Source organism: Schistocerca americana, chromosome 3, assembly GCF_021461395.2.
Source record: "Schistocerca americana isolate TAMUIC-IGC-003095 chromosome 3, iqSchAmer2.1, whole genome shotgun sequence".
Classification (NCBI taxonomy): Eukaryota; Metazoa; Arthropoda; class Insecta; order Orthoptera; family Acrididae; genus Schistocerca; species Schistocerca americana.
The window spans coordinates 766,079,549-766,101,963 of record NC_060121.1 but is presented as its reverse complement, the minus strand read 5'-3'; the positions used below and the strand labels follow the sequence as shown (position 1 = coordinate 766,101,963).

The following is a 22,415-nucleotide window of genomic DNA, read 5'->3' as shown; positions in this document are numbered from 1 at the left end:
TTAGGAAAACAAAATACATTAATTACGAAGTCCTGTCTTAGCACACAATGCTTTAAATTAATCTGAATTCAAAGGCTTCGTTACAAATACTTTCTCAGTTAGTTTTGAACTGGCGACCTGAGCATACCAGCCAGAAACACTCATCACTCCACTGCAGTGAATGCCCAACAGCCTATGTCATTGTTTCCTCTTCTGATGAAATAGGGACTCATTGTTTCAGATGTTCTCATAGGAGCCGATTACAGCGCCCTGGAACTAGATCTTTACAGTTTTCTCTGTATGGCGGCGATGAGCATTTTAGGTAGCCCTTACCATCAAAGCTTCATGATCGTCTAGCGCGCCTTCATTTTCCTTGAAGCTCACATCATCAGTTGCAGCTCTGGACTGTAGTAGGGCTACATATAGACACACAAAAATTTATCAGTCTACATTCGGTGGTCATCCTCCGTTAACATTCTATTCCAGCTATCTCATCGCCATCCACGAAAAATGACTGTTTCCCTGGTTCCCTATGCTTACATGTAAAATTTTTCTCATGTTGCTCTTGCTGCCTCGTACTCGTACCCATGTACAAAGATTTTCCTGCATCAAGCAGACATGTAAGTACTCCCTCATTCTCCATCAACTTCCCCACATTTTGGCATATTTTCCGTCAATTTATACATATTAGCCGACAATTTTATTAATTTTACCGATCTTCTGTCACTTCTGTCCATGTGATCATGACGTCACTTCCCGCCACATATTCTAAAATTGTTTGTAAATTTAATACAATTGCCAACACCTAGCGCATCGGTACTATTTTTCTGTATGTGTGTGTGCCTGTATCAGGACCATACCTCGAAACTATCACTGTCCCAGACACATAGCAAGTGCCTTCACCTTCGAACTCCTATCTCAGCTGTAAAGCATGGTGGCTCCACCTCTGAACCACATCTGGTTAATAGCTCGTGGACGATCCACACCCGAACACTATCCCAACCATAACACATGGTGGATCCACCTCTAAACTCTATCCCTGGCCATAACCACCTTCGAACACTATCGCGACCATAACTCGTGGTGGATCCACCCTCAGCTCTTATACTTGACGTGAAGTGTGGTGGAAACACCTACCAGCTCTATCCTGATCCTATCTGGAACCTACCCTGTGCCACGGGGGCCGCCATGTGAAACTGATACTGGCACAAACACATACCGAAAAATAGTACAGTTGCTATAGATGTTGAAAAGTTTACTCCTGAAACGTCCCCTTTGAACAATTCTTACACGACTGTCCTTAAACTGACACACAATATTTTGTTAGCGCAACGCAATCTGACTTTCAAAAATTCCTACAAAAGAATGGCCCAACTAACATTAAACTATACCTTTCACAAATCACTTACCTCACAAAAATCTTCGCTGCTCAAGCTACTGCAATACAGGAGCGCCACTAATGCCAGCTAAATGAAAGATTCAAACTACTGAAGGCACTAACTACTGATAGGGATAGTTAGCAAATGAAAGATATTAATAGAGAACAAACAATATATTTACCTTGATATCATCATGTATAAATATAGCAGTTCATGACAAATTACAAAACTCCGCCATCTCTCTCCCCACATCCACCACTGCTGGCGGCTCACCTCCAACTGCGCAACGCTACGCGCTGTTCACAGCCAGCTGCCTAACACTACAATGGCGAGTATTACAACAATGCAAAGCAGCCACAGACTGCACACAGCACAGCCAGTGATTTTCATACAGAGGTGGCGTTACCAATAAAAAAACCTAAACAGCCTACTTACATAGCCCCCATGCTCCCCACAAAAAATTTTACAAATTGGATTGGGCAGTGGCCAATACAGATTTGAAAAATTTTTTTCATAATTACAATAACAAAGAAATCAAATGCACACACTTATTGATACAATGTTGGTCAAAAGCTAAAATTGTCTCACAGTCCATAAAGACAGTCCTAATCGTACATAACAGGAGAATAGCAGTGTTTTTCTCAAAGTCTGAGCAGTAAAAGAAAATGCACACGGAAGTAGTGGATTTCCATGCAGTCTTGAAGAAGTAGTGTTGTCCTTCCAATGGAAAGACAGTGCTGACTCTCGATATGCAGACAGGTAATGGGCCACAACAGAGCAAACCCACAGCAGAGTCAGTCGAAATTTTGAAGAGTATTGGTAGGTAGGTCATCACAGAACAGACCCACTGTAGTCCTGGTAGAGATTACGGTATTGGTGGGCCACCAGAGGTGCAGACCCACTGCAGTCCTTATAGAAATAATGGCATGGTGGGTCATCATAGATGCAGACCCACTGTAGTCCTTGTAGAGATAATGGTACTGGTGGGTCATCAAAGATGCAGACCCACTGTAGTCCTTGGAGAGATAGCCAGCAGCCATCTGTTGTGACTGTGCAGGTGCACAATCACCGTTGAAGAGTCTTGCGGATAATATAGCAAGTCCATAAACCACCACTTGTGCACTCACAAAGTTTTTGAAATTGTCCTTAGAACCAGCAATGCTGTTATCCAGTCCCTTGCTGAATCATTAACACACGTGCAAACACTATCAGTCCCTACTTCTCACATATTGTCCATATACTATGACCAACAGAAACGTGTGCAGTGAAATGTAACTAACAAGTTAATAATATCATGAACTGGTGACAATTACAATTTTATAACATAAGAATACAATAACAAAGGTACAAAACACATCATTAAAAACATAATAATACAGATAACGTTTGTAGTAATAGGGGCTTTACAAAAGAATAGAAATAAACATATACATCAGTGTTACAGGAATTATGACATAAGTAAATACATAAAAGATCAGAATAACTTTTGAAACATCAACTTTACACATGAGCATTAAAACAAAACAGAATTAATAATGTCTAACATCTTTACAAAGTAAATAACGTATTATTAATGCAAATTATATTTGAGGATAACAGTATTCCTCATCACAGTTCATGTAGCTGAGTATGAGAAAAATTCTACAACAAAAGTCTGATGAGGTAAACATATAAAGACAGGAAGAACATATATACACAAGGGTACCCAAACACATAGTGGGATAACACAAAAGGAAAGGACAGGGTTTGTTTCATTGCAGTATTTTGCAAACAAAACTTTCTTTGCTTCTTGGAGATCTCCCTTCATTCATCATTATTCCCAAAAGTCCTATCTAAGCCTGCCTTCTGTATTTCGTTCACATCCTCTGTCAAAAATAGTTTTTCTCTCTGCTTTCTGTATTCTGTTCACATCCTCTGTCAATAATAGTTTTTCTCCACTGTACAGTATCCTTTTTATTTTGCCAGACCATTTTCTGATAGCTTCTCAATGCATTTCTTATAAATTTATAATAGTTAGTTTCTTATATAGTCTCTTCTTAAGCTAACTTAAATCTACTGAGCTCAGATACTAAACTAAGGGACGAGGCAATGCAGCAGCACATAACAAATTAACACAAACAGCAATGCAAAAAAAATGGAAAATTGCAAAGCAAGCTACAGTAAATATAAATTACCAAGCAATGCAACATTACAACTAATATGAGCCAATGTACAGTAGCAAGAAAAATAAGTCAGTAGTAAAATTAGCTTAACAGAGTAACACAATTTAAAATTCAGTAGCACTATGCCTGGCAAACAGCAGCAGCAAATATAAAAAATATAAAAAATATAAAACTTATATCTATACATGACAAAGCTCAAGCAGAAAAAATATTACAGTAAAAACAACAATGCAGATAAGGGAAATGTATATTCACATCTTAATATCTATGTAATTAAAGTGGTGCACCACAACAACTGATTGTAAAAAGAAATATTACCATGTACTTGAAAAGAAAATTATGTGTTACTGTTACTAGTTCCTTCTTATTGTTCTTTCCTTTCCAAGTGCTCCTTTCTTAAAGAATGTGGATCATAAAATAATTATTTAATAGATCTGTTGACAGAAAGTGTCCACATTAGCAAATGCATTTCATTTTATAAAAGCAATGCTGCAACACAGCTGGAAACCAGATATCAAATGAAATAAGCAACTATGAAAAGCAAAGCATAAAAATATCATTCAATAGTCATGTGACATTTCATAAGTTAGTAGAAACTCTCTCAACTCTCGTAGAAAGAAGCTTGTCATAATCAGGTGTGCCGATGTAAACATATTTCTCGTCATTTCATTAGGCATTTCCGTAAATATCATAAATTACGAGCTCCACAGTATGCTTTCAACAAGGAAATGTCAATAGCAAGGTTAATGGAAGTAATGAGGGTGTCGCATTTGCAATATTTTCTCTACAGGAATGTCAATGGCGAGGATAAAGGCCTGCCTTTTTTTTTTACCTGTGCTTCCGGAAAGGCAAACCCTAATGGCTTGTTCTCCAGGTGTTTGACACAGCTGTGTGCCCACGACGCATTACGTGCAGGTGGTCACTTAACTTTCTTACGGAAATATTTACGACAGCAGTTTCCGCTACAGTGACAGTCTCACATAAAAATATTTCACAGGTCAAGAATTAGCATTGCAAATCTGTAGAAACAAAATCCTATAAATATAAGTGTCCAAAAAAATTTTCGCCGGCATTGTGATACATTCACGCATTTACACACATTTCATAACTCTTAAAGTACGATTCTTGGTTTCCAACATCCTGTTTCACAAGTCAAGAGTCCCTACCCACTATTCATTACTCCTTACCTTATTACACATATACGTATCCATCGACACTCGTCAATATTTCGTCATTATAAATATGAAGCATAATCAAATAACTCATATAGCCTCAGCCTATTAATCATAAACATACCTCAGCAGCATAATACACATCGTCGTCGTAAAAATAACATCATAACACCTCAGTCAAATCTCAAAATCGTCGTAGCTTCCTCCAATAATTAAAAAAATTCTCTGCTCATGTCAAAAGTGTCATCTGCCTCAAACGTACTTTAAAAATCATGAATCCATACCAAATACATCATTCAAAGCTCTCATAGTATCACAATGGTTCCAAAAAAAAATGAACAGTTTACAAAGTACAGACATAATACAATTTCATAAGTGTGAAGTTGTCCAACTCTGTAATTGCGTAAACATCTGTCACTGATGTAATAAAAAAAGTTTATCTCTCAGTTACATGATCAGATAGCTGTGTAATTTGTGTGTTAGAGAAATATGGTACCGATGTGTAAAGTTGTATAAGCAAATACCATATTAGCTAGGGTTCCTTGTGGTTGCCCCACACATGGTACACAAAGTAAGTGTGTACCCCCCTGAGGATAAATGTAATTATACTCCCAGGTGTTACAAATTACAGCAATGGAATGAAATGTATCACGGAAAACTTTCTTTGTAATTAAAAAAATATTTAAAAATAAGTGTTTTAAGTATACGATTGATCACTCAAATGCGTGTACTGTAGCGCTAAACTGTGCATCTTGTCGCAACATAATCTCTGTGGAAGTGTCGTAGTTATCGTCCTCCGAAAGCTAAGTTCTGCAGAAGTCAATGTACTTACCACATGATAAACAAAAGTGAAATGCTTTGCGTATAGATATCGTAGTTATTATGCTTATTGGCGTGATGAAGAGAGTACTGTACAGTAACGTATTGTTATGCCACGAAAAAGGCTGTCTCATTGTTGCTATACCACAAAAGTTACTACTAAAACATGTTTTTCTTCCTAGAAGAATTCAGAAAACTGTGCAGATATAAAACAGATACACTGCAAAAGCAACATTGTAAATTGTCACTCATTAGTAGCGTCGTGATAACATCGTGTAGCTGTCACATAAACTAACCACTGTGTCCTCTGGTATCTCACAGAAAGTACTTTAAACCCAGAATGTATTCTCAAGTAAACCAAAATGTTGCATTAAAATCTCATTAGCAGTACCAGTATGTGTCCTAAGTATGTAAGCCTGATAGTCGTTACGTAATCGTGCAACTAACAAGCAAGAATGTACAACTAACAACACTGTGTCGTCTGTTCATTATAACAATGCATTCGTAATTTCTGTTTAAATAAGTTCTCTTGGTTCTTGACTGGATATTTCACTTCAAACATTGTTACATGTTAATAGATTCTAAATCTGACAAAGCATACTAGAAATGTGAAGTGAAAAGTTTTATGGCAAAGACAAAGTTAAAAAGCAGATTATCTTTCAATAAACGGTTTTACATGTGAAATGTGGTGTAAACCTTTACTCTTCCTAGTACGCAGAGTTTCAACTTCAACGCAATTATCATGTGGTATACGTCGGATTCTGTATGGTCCATTGTAAACTAGAAAGAATTTGTGACTCAAGTGTTTCTTCTTATGTGACAATGAATGAGCTTTAATGAGAACTTTCTGACCAATATACAATTTCTTTGCATTTGCTTTACCGTGTTGTTTTCTCCTTTTGTCTGCTGCAGATTTTATATTTTTAATAGCCAAATCAATTATGTCTTTGTGTCGAAGTTTATGTATATTCGGGAAAGGTACAAGCTCTCTGATTCTGTTCGGTGGTTCTTCATTCTTCAGTACAAGAGTAGGTGGTAAAGCAGTGGAATCATGAGGCATTTCATTCAGCACATTTTGAAATAATTGTAGATATCTGTCCCAATGCTGATGCTTTCTGTGACAATAAAGTCTGCAAAGCTTATTGATTTCTTTCATAATCCGTTCAGACGGGTTGCAATGTGGTGAGTACAATGAAATAAAAACAGGTTTGATTTTATGGTTGCGAAGCATGCGTGACCAAACAGCAGATCTGAATTGCGGTCCGTTATCTGAAATGACTTTAGCAACGTGGCCAACTTCACGTAAGAAATTTTTAACAAAGGCGTTGGATACAGATCGTCCAGTGGCTTTACGTAACGGAGTGAAAGAAACAAATTTTGAAGTAAGTTCAACAGCGACTAGAACGTACGAAAATCCATTGGATGTTCTGACAAGCGGTCCCAAGAGATCAACAGCAGCAAATTCTTTTAATTTAGAAGGAATAATAGGAAACAACGGAACACGATGTGAGACAGTAGATGGTTTCGCCTTTTGACAAAGTTTACAAATAGACAAGACTCTTCGAATTCTTTTTTCCATATTGTTAAAATAACAAGTCGTTCGAAGAATATGATAACATTTTCGTGGACCAAAATGTGCGTAGCTGAAATGAATGTACCAAATGAGCTTATTAACAAAATCGTCAGGAATGCAAAGTACCCATAGCTTGTCATCAACAGTGCAGCGTTTGAACAGTATGTTGTTTCTAACCAGATAATAATGCCGAATCTGTGTGTGTGTCTTTTCATGCCATTTGCTCTTGATGTCTACCCAAATCGGATCTTTATCTTGTTCATGAGCAATGTCCTTTAAAGATGTGGTGATGAAGTTTTCAAAGGCGACTTTCTGAATGTAAAGAATACTGAAATTTTTCTCGAGGTTGCCTTCTGTGGTACTTTTCTCAAGCCCAGCCGGTGCGCGAGACAGTGCGTCCGCAACAATGTTCTCCTTGCCGGAAATGTAGACTATTGTGAAGCGGAATTCTTGCAGAAACAATGCCCAACGTTTTAACCTGTCATGATTTAATTTTGAAGACATAAGAAATTGTAATGCACGATGATCACTGTATACTTTTACGCGCTTACCAGAAAGAAAGAAACGGAATTTGTTAAATGCCCAAACGATAGCTAAAGCTTCTAATTCAGTAACGGAATAATTTTTTTCAGATTTTGTTAGCACTCGGCTAGCAAAAGCAATGGTTTTCTGAACGGTAGTGTTATTTTCTATGGCTTCTTGAAATAAATGGGCACCAAGACCGACTTTAGAAGAATCCGTGCTAAGGCAGAAATCTTGTGACAGATCTGGATGAGCTAAGATTGGTGCGTGAAGTAACGCTTCTTTCAAAGAATTGAATTCCATTTGTGCTTGTTCGTCCCAGTTCCAAATAGTATTTTTTCCAGTGAGAGAACAAAGTTTTGGTGTAACAAGAATTTGCATATTCAGAAAACGACGGTAAAAATTTACGAGACCTAGAAAACTGCGGACTTGTCTTTTTGTGGATGGAACTGGAATGGCTCTGATTGCTTCTAACTTTTCAGGATCCGGCTGAATGCCTTCAAAAAATAATATGTCCCAAAAACTTCACCTTTGTCCTACCGAATTCAGACTTTTCCAAGTTAACTGTAATTCCAGATTCTGCAAAAATACGTAACAAACTGTTGAGGATGCGATTATGTAGTTCCCACGAAGCTTCTGCTATTAGAATATCGTCCACATATAAGGTGATGTGACGTTTTAAGAACTCAGGTAATATGGAATTTAGCCCGCGAATGAATGCTGCTGAAGAAATGTTCAAACCAAAGGGAAGTTTCCGAAACTGATAACAAACGCCGAAACGAAGCTGTTTATTTTCTACATTCTGGATGAAGTTCGATCTGATAAAAGCTGGATCTGAGATCAATGGAAGACAACACTTTTACACCATTAAAATTTTGAAGAAGTTCTTCCAACGTTTGCGGCCTGTCTGTTTCAGGAATAATGATCGTATTGATTTGTCTCGAATCTAAGACAAGCCTGATCGATCCATTTTTCTTCTCAACAACATGTAATGGATTGTTGTATGAGCTTACTGCAGGCTCAATAATGCCCTCGTCAAGCATAGATTGTATTTCTGTTCTAACACGGTCCCTATAATGTGCTGGAATTACATATGGTCTAACACAAAATTTAGTATGCTCACGAACACGAAATTGGTATTGAAATCCCTTGATTGTTCCTGTTTTATGAGTAAAAACTGTGGAATGTTCTTGTAAAATCTCAAAAAGGTCCTGCCTATCAGTGTCATTACAATTCTCAATTGTTTGAATTTTATTCTGAATTAACTCATTAGTATCAAATGCGCCGTCGATATCACCCCCGTCAGTACTTGCAGAGTGATTGTTAGTGTCAAGTTCCGTCGAAAATTCCGAACTGTTGTCTAACAGAAGGTAAAGCCGATTAATTTCCTCGTCATGGTTTGAGAGCCAATCTTCAAATTTCAAAGCTACTGACTTACCTTCTTTTTCTAAACTTATTTCAGCATCGTGAAAGCTTAAGATTGCTTTGTATTCATTTAAAAAGTCTACTCCCAGTATAATTTCCGTCGACAATAATGGAACAATAAGAAAGTTCATAGAGAAGCTGTGGCTTTGACAAAAGAATTCTAAGTTGGTTTGTTGGCGTACATCTACACTTTTTCCAAAGATTGCACCTTGCAATTTAATCTTACGTAACGGAAGTGTGGGGCAATCGTTCGATTTGTTGCATTTGCTAAAGGCTGTTTCACTGATTACTGAAATCGGACTGCCAGAGTCAAGTACTGCCGTAAATTTTACATCATTTACTGTAATGTGAATCACAGGATATGCAATGTTGTTATGTTTTATGTCGTGTTCCTGGAGTAAGATGTCCCTAATGTCTTCCATTTTTACGTAATTACTAGCTACGGCAGCTGCGTCGTCAGTTTCATAAGTATGTTTTGTGGCTGCCAGCGGTGTGAGTCATTGCCTATTGTCTCTTTGTTGGCGCGCGTCGTTATTGGGGTTTGGAGACCTAACTTCTACAAATTCACCGTGACGAGAGGGCCCTGCTCTGTTTGAATCCCGCCAGTTCTGATGCAATTCAGGTCTGTCGTTACGATCACATCGTCTGTCGTCATGTCGGTAGTTCCTGTAGTTTCTTTCTCGTCGGTTAAGTGGTGGAGAATTTCTCCCTGAATCATAACTGCGCGCTGGACCGTTGCGTCTCAAGTTATTCTGTCTCCCATAATAATAATTGTTTTGGTTCCCATATAGTCTGTTTCTCTGATTGTCTCTGTGATAGTCATTACCGCGGAGAGGTGATCTTTCCCTGTAATTATTACTACTCTGCCAACGGTTGTCATACGGGTGGTGTCTGTTTTGGTCACGATTTGTGTTATGGGAATAGCCTTGTCGCGTCCAGTTATTATCGAGGAATTGTGACGGATGTGACCCGTAATTGTTGTGTTCCTGTTTCCGCATTCCGCGATTGTCAGTGTCAATTTCCAATTCTTGTAACAGTCCCTGAAAAGCTTCGATGTCGTCTTTGCAACGTCCTGCCAAAATAATGTGTCGTAAATGTTCAGGCAATTTGATTAAGCAAATGCGGATAAGTTCTGAGGGGCTGTATGGGTTTGAAAGATACTGATTCTTATGCAACATGTCTTCAAAATATTTCATAAGACTGGAAAATTCAGATTGTTCGAAACGTTTCATCATTATGATGCTTTGTTTTCCTCGGTCTTGTGTGGCCTGAGACCAACATGCTGAGAGGAAGGCATGGTAAAACTCTCCTTCACTGTGGCAATCGTGAATGACCGACCGCATTCTTACAGCTGGTTCATTCTCTAAGTAGCCACATATAAATTCTAATCTGTGTTCCAATGACCAGTTGGGAGGGAAACAATGAGAGAATTGATGGAGCCACGCTTGTGGATGAATGTCGTTGGCAGAATTCTTAAACGTTTTGAATTTACGTGTAGTAATGAACAGCTTATAGTCAAAATCATCGTGTCGGCAAGTAGCATATCGGTCATTGTTACGTCGTGTCGGCGGTTCCATCTCAAAATTCGGTGTACCTTGCCAATTTCTTTCATAATTACCGAAATGCCCTGTGTTATTATTTTGTTGCTTTTCCGTATTTCTAAGTTCCTCTTCCCGTGTTGGAGCGCGAGTGTCCTCTGAAATATGTAATTCTTGTATTACTTGTGTCAGCTGATCTTGTACTTCCCGGATTTCTCTTTGGTGTTGCGTATTAATTTGATTCAGATTTTGTTTCAGTTTCCTAATTTGTTCGCACTCTTCTGTGTCATTAAAGACTACCGGTTTTGTGTCATTCAGATTATCATCTACCTTCGCAGATAAATTATTTAGCTGATCCGAAAGTTCAACTACTTTCTCTGATAATGAACTAATTTCCTCCATGTGTCTTTCTGAACCAATTTTCAGAGTATCTACTGTGTCCTTTAAGTTTTCCTGAGTTTTTGCAAGTTGCATAACCGAATCGGTAGATGCAACTGAGTCAAATTTAGCTTGCAAGGTCTCATGATTTTCATGAACAATAATTTGCAGTTCTTTTATGGCTGCTTCGTGATTCTGTAATGCCTTTTCATGCCGCGAAAAAATAGGTTGAAAATGCTCACAAATTTGAGTTTTTACGTCATTACAGACTTTTTGACATTTCGATTCAATGTTATGTAACTCAGTAGTTAAATCTTCACGCGTTTGTTCAAGAGTTAGTTCCAATGAGTCTAACTTTTGAAGCTGTTGCTGTGTTTGTCTCTGATTTTGTTCCAGTGTGTCTAACTGTTGCTGTGTTTGTCTCTGATTTTGTTCCATTGTGTCTAACTTTTTAAGATTTTGTTCCACTGTGTCTAACTTTTTGAGATTTTGCTCCACTGTGTCTAACTTTTGAAGCTTTTGCTGTGTTTGTCCCATTTGTTGTATTAATTGTAATAACAATGCATTGGTGTCTGAAACATGTTCCTCAGTGCTTTTCGGCAGTGAATTTACACCGGAAACATTCACATTTTGACAAGCAGAAAATGTGTCTTGACTTATTTGAGAAAGCGGTGAGGATCCAAAACCTGAATCTACAGTATTTGCGAGATCGTGTCGTGTCATTTCGGCTTCCTGAGGCGAGCTGTTGCCGACCGATCGATCGATAATGCTTCCCTCTTCACTAATTGTTTCACTGTCCACGCCATTGTTTGACGCCCGCTCCATTTCCCTGTGCACAGTTACCAAATTACTACTTTGAACATTAGTTAATTCATTACTCGGTGGCGCTAACATACTGCTTTCGTCTTCACTGTCATTTCTCAGTTTACTTTGGAGCCTAGTATTACGTTTTTCACACGCCATAATTGTCACAATATTTCACACGATAACACAGAAAAGCACAATTTGAAGAGCAAAATAAAATAACATAGCAATGGAAATAATGTCTACTTAATTGCCAGCGCAGCTGCGAAATACTTGGTGCAAATCTACATGCATGCCACAACTGTTTTACTGTACAACAATGAAAAACTACAACTACAAAGGAAATTCTCTCTATAATTACGCGCTAGCAATAAACAATAGCTACCAATTACACAAACTACAACAAAAAATCAGAAGATTCCAGTGAGGTATCCTTGGCTAAGGGTCGACATATGAAACGTCCCCTTTGAACAATTCTTACACGACTGTCCTTAAACTGACACACAATATTTTGTTAGCGCAACGCAATCTGACTTTCAAAAATTCCTACAAAAGAATGGCCCAACTAACATTAAACTATACCTTTCACAAATCACTTACCTCACAAAAATCTTCGCTGCTCAAGCTACTGCAATATAGGAGCGCCACTACTGCCAGATAAATGAAAGATTCAAACTACTGAAGGCACTAACTACTGATAGGGATAGTTAGCAAATGAAAGATATTAATAGAGAACAAACAATGTATTTACCTTGATATCATCATGTATAAATATAGCAGTTCATGACAAATTACAAAACTCCGCCATCTCTCTCCCCACATCCACCACTGCTGGCGGCTCACCTCCAACTGCGCAACGCTACGCGCTGTTCACAGCCAGCTGCCTAACACTACAATGGCGAGTATTACAACAATGCAAAGCAGCCACAGACTGCACACAGCACAGCCAGTGATTTTCATACAGAGGTGGCGTTACCAATAAAAAAACCTAAACAGCCTACTTACACTCCATTTACAAGCAATTTTAGAACATATGGCGAGAAGCGACATCTTGATCGTATGAGCAGAAGTGACATAAAATCAGTAAAATTACGAAAATTGTCGGAAATTATGTATGAATTGAGGGAAAATGTGCCAAAGTGAGGGGAAGTTGAGGGAGAATGAGGGAATACTTACATGTCTGCTTGGTGCAGGAAAATTTCTGTACATCGTTACAAGTATGTGGCAACGAGAGGAATATGAGAAAAAGTTTACGTGGAAGCATAGGGAAACGGTCATTTCTCGTGGACAGCGGTTAGATGGCAGGAATAGAATGTTTGAACGTGGATGACAACCAAATGCAGAGTAATAAGTTCATGTATGTCGTATCACAAGCCCATGTGTGACCCTAAAGTTATCAGCCACCTCGTAGATTTTTGTAAAGTGTTCTTAGCTAAAGAGCATTGTATTACGAGCTTGGGGGCTGCAGTATACAGCTACAGAACGGACCGCGTGTTTGATCCTGTACAAGACTGTTTACGTGTTAACAACTCTAACAACCAGTATGTACAGAGAGCTTTTCTGTACTCTCTACCATTTACAACCATGTGGTCTCAGCTAACAAATACCTCACAGAACAGTTGCTGCATCGTTTTTAACAACATTCTTCTGTATGTGTATTGAGGTAATAGTGCTACATATAAATTGACTGCTGTCTTTGATGCTCTTCTGGGCAAGAGAATGATCTGCCTCTAAACTGAGATGAACCTGCTTTAAAGGATGACAGAAAGTAGATGGAGTAATCTGTTGCGAGGAATTGTAATGAGGTATGATTTAATGGTAGACTGATGATACTTTCCAGAGAGAGGGATATTTTGCAGCAGGTCATTTATCACATACTTAACCATTTTTTCCGTTGTTCTCTCAGGGTGTATAAGTTGTGTGGTATAACCTGCATTCAACTCGTATACAATTGTGAGTTCTGTGCGTGACTTAGAGCAGTACATCTGGATTGTTAACAGAAATCCTCTCATTCCACAGTCAGCAGAGGGCTTCCAACGCATGTGAGATGAATCATGTCCACCGAACTGGTAGAAAATCTATTTCGACAGGGTGCTCTAGATGCACAAAGATGTATGCGAAGTACTCCATTCCCCTGCTACATCTTGGAAATAAATCGAGTCCTCAGTTTCATAAGTGCAGTGATTGTAAGTTAGTGACACGGGTTTGTGAGATACTGCAATTCCTGTGTATAGATTTGCTTGATAGATGTATGTGGAAGACACTGTATTCTGTTCACAAAGTTAGAGCAGCAAGGCGCGTAATTTCACATGGCAAACACTGCTGCTATGTGTTTGTCTATTTCCTCATAAGATGTCGTTGTTTCATGCATTTTACATTGCTGACGATCATTTTATAGGATCATAACATAATTTCTAAACTGTAATCGGATGTGAAAAGCGGGCGCGGTACACCCCCAGAAAACTTGATAGTGCATGGATAACAAAGAATCTATGATTTTTTTATTTTCTTTGGTGTAGAAGGTAGTACTTTTATCTTCTTAAAGTTTCTCATCATAGTGGGTGCGATAGAAAACTTGCAAGGTGAATGTATGTCATGTGTTGGAAATATATTTCCTGCACCGAAGTATTAATGGTGTTTCATTGCATGCAACTAATATATCGGAAACCACACTGCTTTAACATTACAGCATTCTTAACTGCAGAACTGTGTAGCCCTAGGAGTGTATGTTTGTGTTCTATGATCATTTCTCTCTTCCCTGTAGCATCTTAGTATGGAATCCAAACACTAAAACAATTCTACAGAACTGATAGCAGAAGTGATCTACGTAAAACGTTTCAGACACCTTACATCTGTAGTGCTATTATGCATAGATCATACGTTTCTTCTTCTCTTCCTTAATCGTATGTTATTTCATGACAGTAATCTCCATTGTATCATGCTCATATGTACTAACACCAATAAGAAGTGCCAAACTCCTCAGCATGCAAGCATCAAGAGAGATTGTGTGTAATTGGATGGGTGATGTAAGTCAGATTGGTACGGAATTGCAGTTACAGTATTGGAATGAGGATACTGGTCTATATCACTTGTGTCAGTCAGCAGAGATTTGGGACATGTGTTGTACTCTTTACGAAAGCAAAATACCACAACATATTGAACACATTGAACTCAGCTCATTCTGTTCCTTCACAAGACGTTGAATGTAGTGAGTATAGTACCCTCCAATTTATGGTCAGTTCCAAATTAAATCAGAGGAAATGTTGCAGGGAGAGTTGATTAAACACAGAGGTAGAGTTATGAGATTGCCTGGAGAGAGGCCATCTAAGTTTTGCTCTGGGTCTTTAGTCAATAGGTTCAACGAAGGGGTAGCTCTTTTCGAAATAGAGCTAGATCTTCGAATCTCCAGCTGTATCCTACGAATGTGAGAATACTTTGTGACTCCCATCTACATAGAGCGAGACGGCAAATCGTATAAAATCTTATCGAATTTACAAAGTGTTTCGGCACCTCCTCTCTGCTGATGGCTATTTCCTTCACTAAGAAACAGTATTTGTGTCATGTGGTGTACACAGTGTTACAGGGTTTGCGATATGTCCACAAGTATGTAGGACTCGTAAAATAATAGAGGTGGTGGTTTGGCAATGATACAGAAATTGAGAGTCATTCTGTAATCTCATTGGCTGATAGCATCACGACATCGACATGATGAGACGTTTTGTTGGTGTGACAAGTCGTCAAGAGTGAGGGTTTGGAACTCAAGCAATTGGGTAAAAAGCGTTTAAATTATGGGAAACCTGGTAAAATTACGAAAATTGATGAAAATACGTAAAATTGAGGTATGTTGTTGTTGTTGTGGTCTTCAGTCCTGAGACTGGTTTGATGCAGCTCTCCATGCTACTCTATCATGTGCAAGCTTCTTCATCTCCCAGTACTTACTGCAACCTACATCCTTCTGAATCTGCTTAGTGTATCGATCTCTTGGTCTCCCTCTACGATTTTTACCCTCCACGCTGCCCTCCAATGCTAAATTTGTGATCCCTTGATGCCTCAAAACATGTCCCACCAACCGATCCCTTCTTCTAGTCAAGTTGTGGCACAAACTTCTCTTCTCCCCAATCCTATTCAATACCTCCTCATTAGTTACATGATCTACCCATCTAATCTTCAGCATTCTTCTGTAGCACCACATTTCGAAAGCTTCTATTCTCTTCTTGTCCAAACTGGTTATCGTCCATGTTTCACTTCCATACATGGCTACACTCTATACAAATACTTTCAGAAACGACTTCCTGACACTTAAATCTATACTCGATGTTAACAAATTTCTCTTCTTCAGAAACGCTTTCCTTGCCATTGCCAGTCTACATTTTATATCCTCTCTACTTCGACCATCATCAGTTATTTTACTCCCTAAATAGCAAAACTCCTTTACTACTTTAAGTGTCTCATTTCCTAATCTAATCCCCTCAGCATCACCCGATTTGACTACATTCCATTATCCTCGTTTTGCTTTTGTTGATGTTCATCTTATATCCTCCTTTCAAGACACTGTCCATTCCGTTCAACTGCTCTTCCAAGTCCTTTGCTGTCTCTGACAGAATTACAATGTCATCGGCAAACCTCAAAGTTTTTACTTCTTCTCCTACGAATCTCCTACTTTACTTAATTGAGGTAAATGCAACAAAATTGTGCTTGTCCTGATGTATGAAAATAATTCCATTCTTCCACCAGTGCGATTGACAACTGGTAGTCCATACTATCCATGCTCTATGGGCTAAGTCCTGCAGAATACCGCTTGGTCCACATGTGGTTATGCATTGTAAGCCATAAAAATGAAAGATGCAATGTCCAAAGATCTAGCAGTCATTATGACCACCACCTAGGCTATCGAAACAGTGATCATATACCTGGGTGTGTTATGCCCCACCAATATGAGGAATCAATGCTCTTGGTCTCTTCGAAAATGGAACACCAAGATATCTGGTATCCCATCACTGTGGAACATGAGTTTAAATGTAGAACTCATCACCTTTAGAGAGCTGTTTGAAGTCGCTCCACAATGATGCAAACTCTTTCAGTTTCTATATGTTGCGATGTCTTCCACATGTTTGTCAGTAAGAAACATTACCTCTGTCTTTTAGTTCAACTATCCTGTGTGTTGTGCGAACAGGTTAACTTACACCATGTGATGTCCAGCTTTCTGCGAGAGCTGATGGGTCGAAATGTGTTAACGTCGTTTTAGCACTTGACACAGATTTGAAAGTCATGGTGTAAAAACAAAACGTATGGTGGTGTACAAAACTGTAGCCACACACTGCTTGGATGTGTTACAAAAGAAAAGCAATGTATCAAACTGCTTATGAACTACAACACAGGAACTCTCTCTTGTGATTGATAGTTTGTGGTATATGGTCCTCCTACAGTATAGGCGACAAAACTTTACACAGGTGTTTGCAAGCAACTTCGATTACTGCTCCAGTGGAAGAATATGTGTATATTTAAAAGGATCACCACATATGGTCGATGTCAACATGCAGAAGGGATTTGTTTCCGATATATATGGGAAGAGAGGGATGTGATGATATCGAGTTCTCCACAGGGTAAGGTATGTCAAGATTTTGTGGGTTGTAGTTTTATTCTGTTGGATGCTATAAAAATAACGAGGAAATTTGGAATTTGTGTGAAGTTCTTATGGGAACAAACCGCTGAAGTCATCGGTTCCTAGGCTTACACACAACTTTAACTTATGCAAAGGACAACACACATACCCATGCTCGAGGGAGGACTCGAACCTCCGACGGGGAAAGCTGGGCGAACTGTGGCAAGGCACCTCAGACTGCGTGGCTACCCCATGAGGCAAAATAATGGGTCTCTGACACCACTACAATCTTATTTATAACGTAGTAATCACGGGAATACGATAAAAGAGATCAGGACAGGTACAGGGTGATATTTATAGTCTGTCATTCGACATCAATGAATTGTAGCTGTTATGATTCTGAATTTGGTCATGGAGTCCGCATATACTCTGCATGGCTGTGAAATTCCTCCTGTATATTAGTGTGCTATTTTTCTCGTTGTGATAGCTCTCCACCTAGTCAATGATGAGTAGAGCCCTAGACAGCCTTCTAACTAATGGAATAGTGCTGTCGGAATGTGGTAGGATTTCAAGATTATTATCAGGGGTCTGTGACTTGGCAGGGGACATCTCTAACTCACTGAACATGGGATTCAAATGCTGTGTATCGAAGACTGGAAGATACCTTAGATTATGGCAGGTAAGCGATACTCTGATGAAAGGGGAGTTAAGAGATGAGCTCTATGCAGCTTCTTCTAAGTGTTGCGGGCAAACATATTACAACCTCTCCCATCCGTCTCGCGAAGTGACTGCAGTCAGAAAATTAGGAGCTAAGACGAAGATTTTTACCAACAGACAATCAGCAGCAGAAGTTCTTTATTTTGTTTTCTTGATTAAGAGACAACATTCTTCCGTGAGGTTTGTGTGCCTATAAATGAATGAAGTGACATCCTAATAGGTAGACTAAATTCACGTTTACATCTACAGGGTGTTTCAAAAATGACCGGTATATTTGAAACGGCAATAAAAACTAAACGAGCAGCGATAGAAATACACCGTTTGTTGCAATATGCTTGGGACAACAGTACATTTTCAGGCAGACAAACTTTCGAAATTACAGTAGTTACAATTTTCAACAACAGATGGCGCTGCGGCCTGGGAAACTCTATAGTACGATATTTTCCACATATCCACCATGCGTAGCAATAATATGGCGTAGTCTCTGAATGAAATTACCCGAAACCTTTGACAACGTGTCTGGCGGAATGGCTTCACATGCAGATGAGATGTACTGCTTCAGCTGTTCAATTGTTTCTGGATTCTGGCGGTACACCTGGTCTTTCAAGTGTCCCCACAGAAAGAAGTCACAGGGGTTCATGTCTGGCGAATAGGGAGGCCAATCCACGCCGCCTCCTGTATGTTTCGGATAGCCCAAAGCAATCACACGATCATCGAAATATTCATTCAGGAAATTAAAGACGTCGGCCGTGCGATGTGGCCGAGCACCATCTTGCATAAACCACGAGGTGTTCGCAGTGTCGTCTAAGGCAGTTTGTACCGCCACAAATTCACGAAGAATGTCCAGATAGCGTGATGCAGTAATCGTTTCGGATCTGAAAAATGGGCCAATGATTCCTTTGGAAGAAATGGCGGCCCAGACCAGTACTTTTTGAGGATGCAGGGACGATGGGACTGCAACATGGGGCTTTTCGGTTCCCCATATGCGCCAGTTCTGTTTATTGACGAAGCCGTCCAGGTAAAAATAAGCTTCGTCAGTAAACCAAATGCTGCCCACATGCATATCGCCGTCATCAATCCTGTGCACTATATCGTTAGCGAATGTCTCTCGTGCAGCAATGGTAGCGGCGCTGAGGGGTTGCCGCGTTTGAATTTTGTATGGATAGAGGTGTAAACTCTGGCGCATGAGACGATACGTGGACGTTGGCGTCATTTGGACCGCAGCTGCAACACGGCGAACGGAAACCCGAGGCCGCTGCTGGATCACCTGCTGCACTAGCTGCTCGTTGCCCTCTGTGGTTGCCGTACGCGGTCGCCCTACCTTTCCAGCACGTTCATCCGTCACGTTCCCAGTCCGTTGAAATTTTTCAAACAGATCCTTTATTGTATCGCTTTTCGGTCCTTTGGTTACATTAAACCTCCGTTGAAAACTTCGTCTTGTTGCAACAACACTGTGTTCTAGGCGGTGGAATTCCAACACCAGAAAAATCCTCTGTTCTAAGGAATAAACCATGTTGTCTACAGCACACTTGCACGTTGTGAACAGCACACGCTTACAGCAGAAAGACGACGAACAGAATGGCGCACCCACAGACTGCGTTGTCTTCTATATCTTTCACATCACTTGCAGCGCCATCTGTTGTTGAAAATTGTAACTACTGTAATTTCGAAAGTTTGTCCGCCTGAAAATGTACTGTTGTCCCAAGCATATTGCAACAAACGGTGTATTTCTATCGCTGCTCGTTTAGTTTTTAATGTCGTTTCAAATATACCGGTCATTTTTGAAACACCCTGTATATGCTTACTTGGCAAGCCATCGTACGGTGTGTGGCGGAGGGTACCCTGTACCACTGCTAGTCATTCCCTTTCCTATTCCACTCACAAACAGGGCGAGAGAAAAATACTGCCTATATGCCCCCTTATGAGCACTAATTTCTCATATTTTATCTTCATGATCCTTATGCGAAATGTTTGTTCGTGGCAGTAGAATCCTTCTGTGGTCAGCTTCAAATGACAGTTCGCAGTAGTGTTCCTTGAAAAGACCGTCATATTCCCTCTATGAATTCTCATTTGGGCTACATGGTGAATGTAATCTGACTGCAGGAAAAAATTACCCACCAAGCAAAGTGACTCTCATGTTCAGTTTAATTAATTAGCCTATTAACTTGATATCAACATCTGCTGCCAGGCAGATAGAAATGAGGGCTAGAGTACCGTTGATATGATTTAGGAGTTGGAGCAGTAATCTAGCGTTTTTTCGTTGCTGGGAGATCTTTTGACGAAATTTCAATCTCCCACCTGGACAGGGAGAGATGACCATCGTAATAAAATCAGCTATATTACCGACTTTATAATGTGATAAGAAGTTACAACTTCTCTGTGTTGCTGCTTTAAGAGACGTCATATGTGAGAATGCATTTGGTTACTTTAAGAGAGTTGCAATTGACATTCAATGACAGAGGTAAAGCATGCTCTTAGCCATCTGTCATGAGGCAAAAATGAGTCTAATATTCTAGTCCTGTGATGCAGGAAGTAACAGGTATTAAGCTGTTTAAACATATTTTTTACCGGATGAGAGAATACATAGATGAAGTATAGCCATATTGTTACACGATTTTCACTACTATTAACGATGCTTTAGTAATGTGAAAACACGTGTATACCCCGATGTTCGAAAATAAGTCATATAAAAGCGGGACATCTACATTTCGAATGAGAAATTCGAGGTGTATGATCAGTAACATCCCCGTATCGAATTGGGTAAAGTGGATTTTTTAAACTGGGGGTGGGGTCCATGTTGAGTTGCAGTTAGTTAAAACTACTGTATACGTCCAAGCCACTGCTGCTTGTCTTGGAATGTCTGTGGCCAGCGGCCGACCAGACGTGACGGTTTAGCCTCGCGTGACTGGTAGGTACAAAGGAAAGATTCTGGCTACTGGCTAGTTGGCTCTTGCCCACAGCTATGGGGACAAGTCCCAGCGGCAGTCCTTGTGACGCCCTCGGGACAGCTGAAAATGGTTCAAATGGCTCTAAGCACTATGGGACTTAACATCTATGGTCCTCAGTCCCCTAGAACTTAGAACTACTTAAACCTAACTAACCTAAGGACAGCACACAACACCGAGTCATCACGTGGCTGGGAAAATCCCTGACCCCGCCGGGAATCGAACCCGGGAACCCGGGCGGGGGAAGCGAGAACGCTACCGCACGACCACGAGCTGCGAACGGCGACAGCTGAAAAGTGAAGTAGCCAGTATGCTGGTAGAGAGGCGACAGATGCGGACGTGTGTATTGCGTGAGAAGATTCAATGAGGCAAGGTTTTTTGTTGGACAATTACTCCCCCTCATGTAAATTGATTGGTTGGTGGCTGAATTGCCATGGTGGAACTCTCTCCTGCCCCAAGTGTCTGGTACAGCAGGCGTGCGAATACCTGGAGATAAGTACTGAACTGACAATGCAGTCAATGTGTGTGGGACAGTTGTTTCTCTGTGGTGCCGTATGTTGCGATCACGAGCCCAGTGCTGGATGGCGCTTGTTGCGACGTGGCGGACTGCAAATGGCATGTGCTTCGTTGGGATAGAGGAGGGCGCTGCTGTTCTCAAAGCTCAGTTCATACAAGACCTCAGATATATTTAGTGCTTCGATCTGTTTGTGGCGGAAATTTAATTACTTGGTTTGAATAGTGTTTGTGTGTGATATTCAGAAGCTGAAAATATGTTTTATTCAGAAGAAGAATCATCAGAAGGAGGTAGTGAGTGTTTCATGCGATGTATTTGACTCTTGTACATTGTTAAACAATTAATTTGGTAGGGTAGTGGAAATGGTCTATTTTTCTCTATTTTCGATATCAAAATTGCGTCAGCTCTCCTTTTGCCCCCAGCATTGTCCAATAGGATCACAGTATTCTGAGGAGACAAGGAAACCTTCGTCTGTTTGTTTGGAGACATTGCTTCATGCATCAATGGAAAGTAGTCACTTGAGAGAGACAGAGACAGCAAGCGAGTCTGGAATTTCTCAATCAGAAGAATGCCACTACCTGATGCTTTGTTCGGGGTCATGAGATCAAAGAAGGCCGACATCCGTACCGTGATCAGTGGTATTTAGTATTACGATCTATAATTATCTCATTGAGCAGCTTTGAAATCCTAAATCCTTGGTGGCGCCTGGATGACAGACACATGCGTGGGGGACCCCAAATGGCGGCAACTACATTTCATTCCATTTCTCAGTGCTTGCAGTTATTGCGTCATGGGAATCGTGAATGGGGGGTTCACACATGAACTCTATCCAATTAGGGGAGTCCTGTTTCTTGCAGACTGATTAAATGAGGAATATGCATCAATA

The 22,415-nt window shown here is 39.9% G+C and overlaps 1 pseudogene; it reads right to left on the bottom strand.

Moving 5' to 3' along the window:
- Window positions 1-20,482: 20,482 nt before the first annotated feature.
- On the bottom strand, window positions 20,483-20,664 carry LOC124608404 (annotated as a pseudogene).
- Window positions 20,665-22,415: the final 1,751 nt, after the last annotated feature.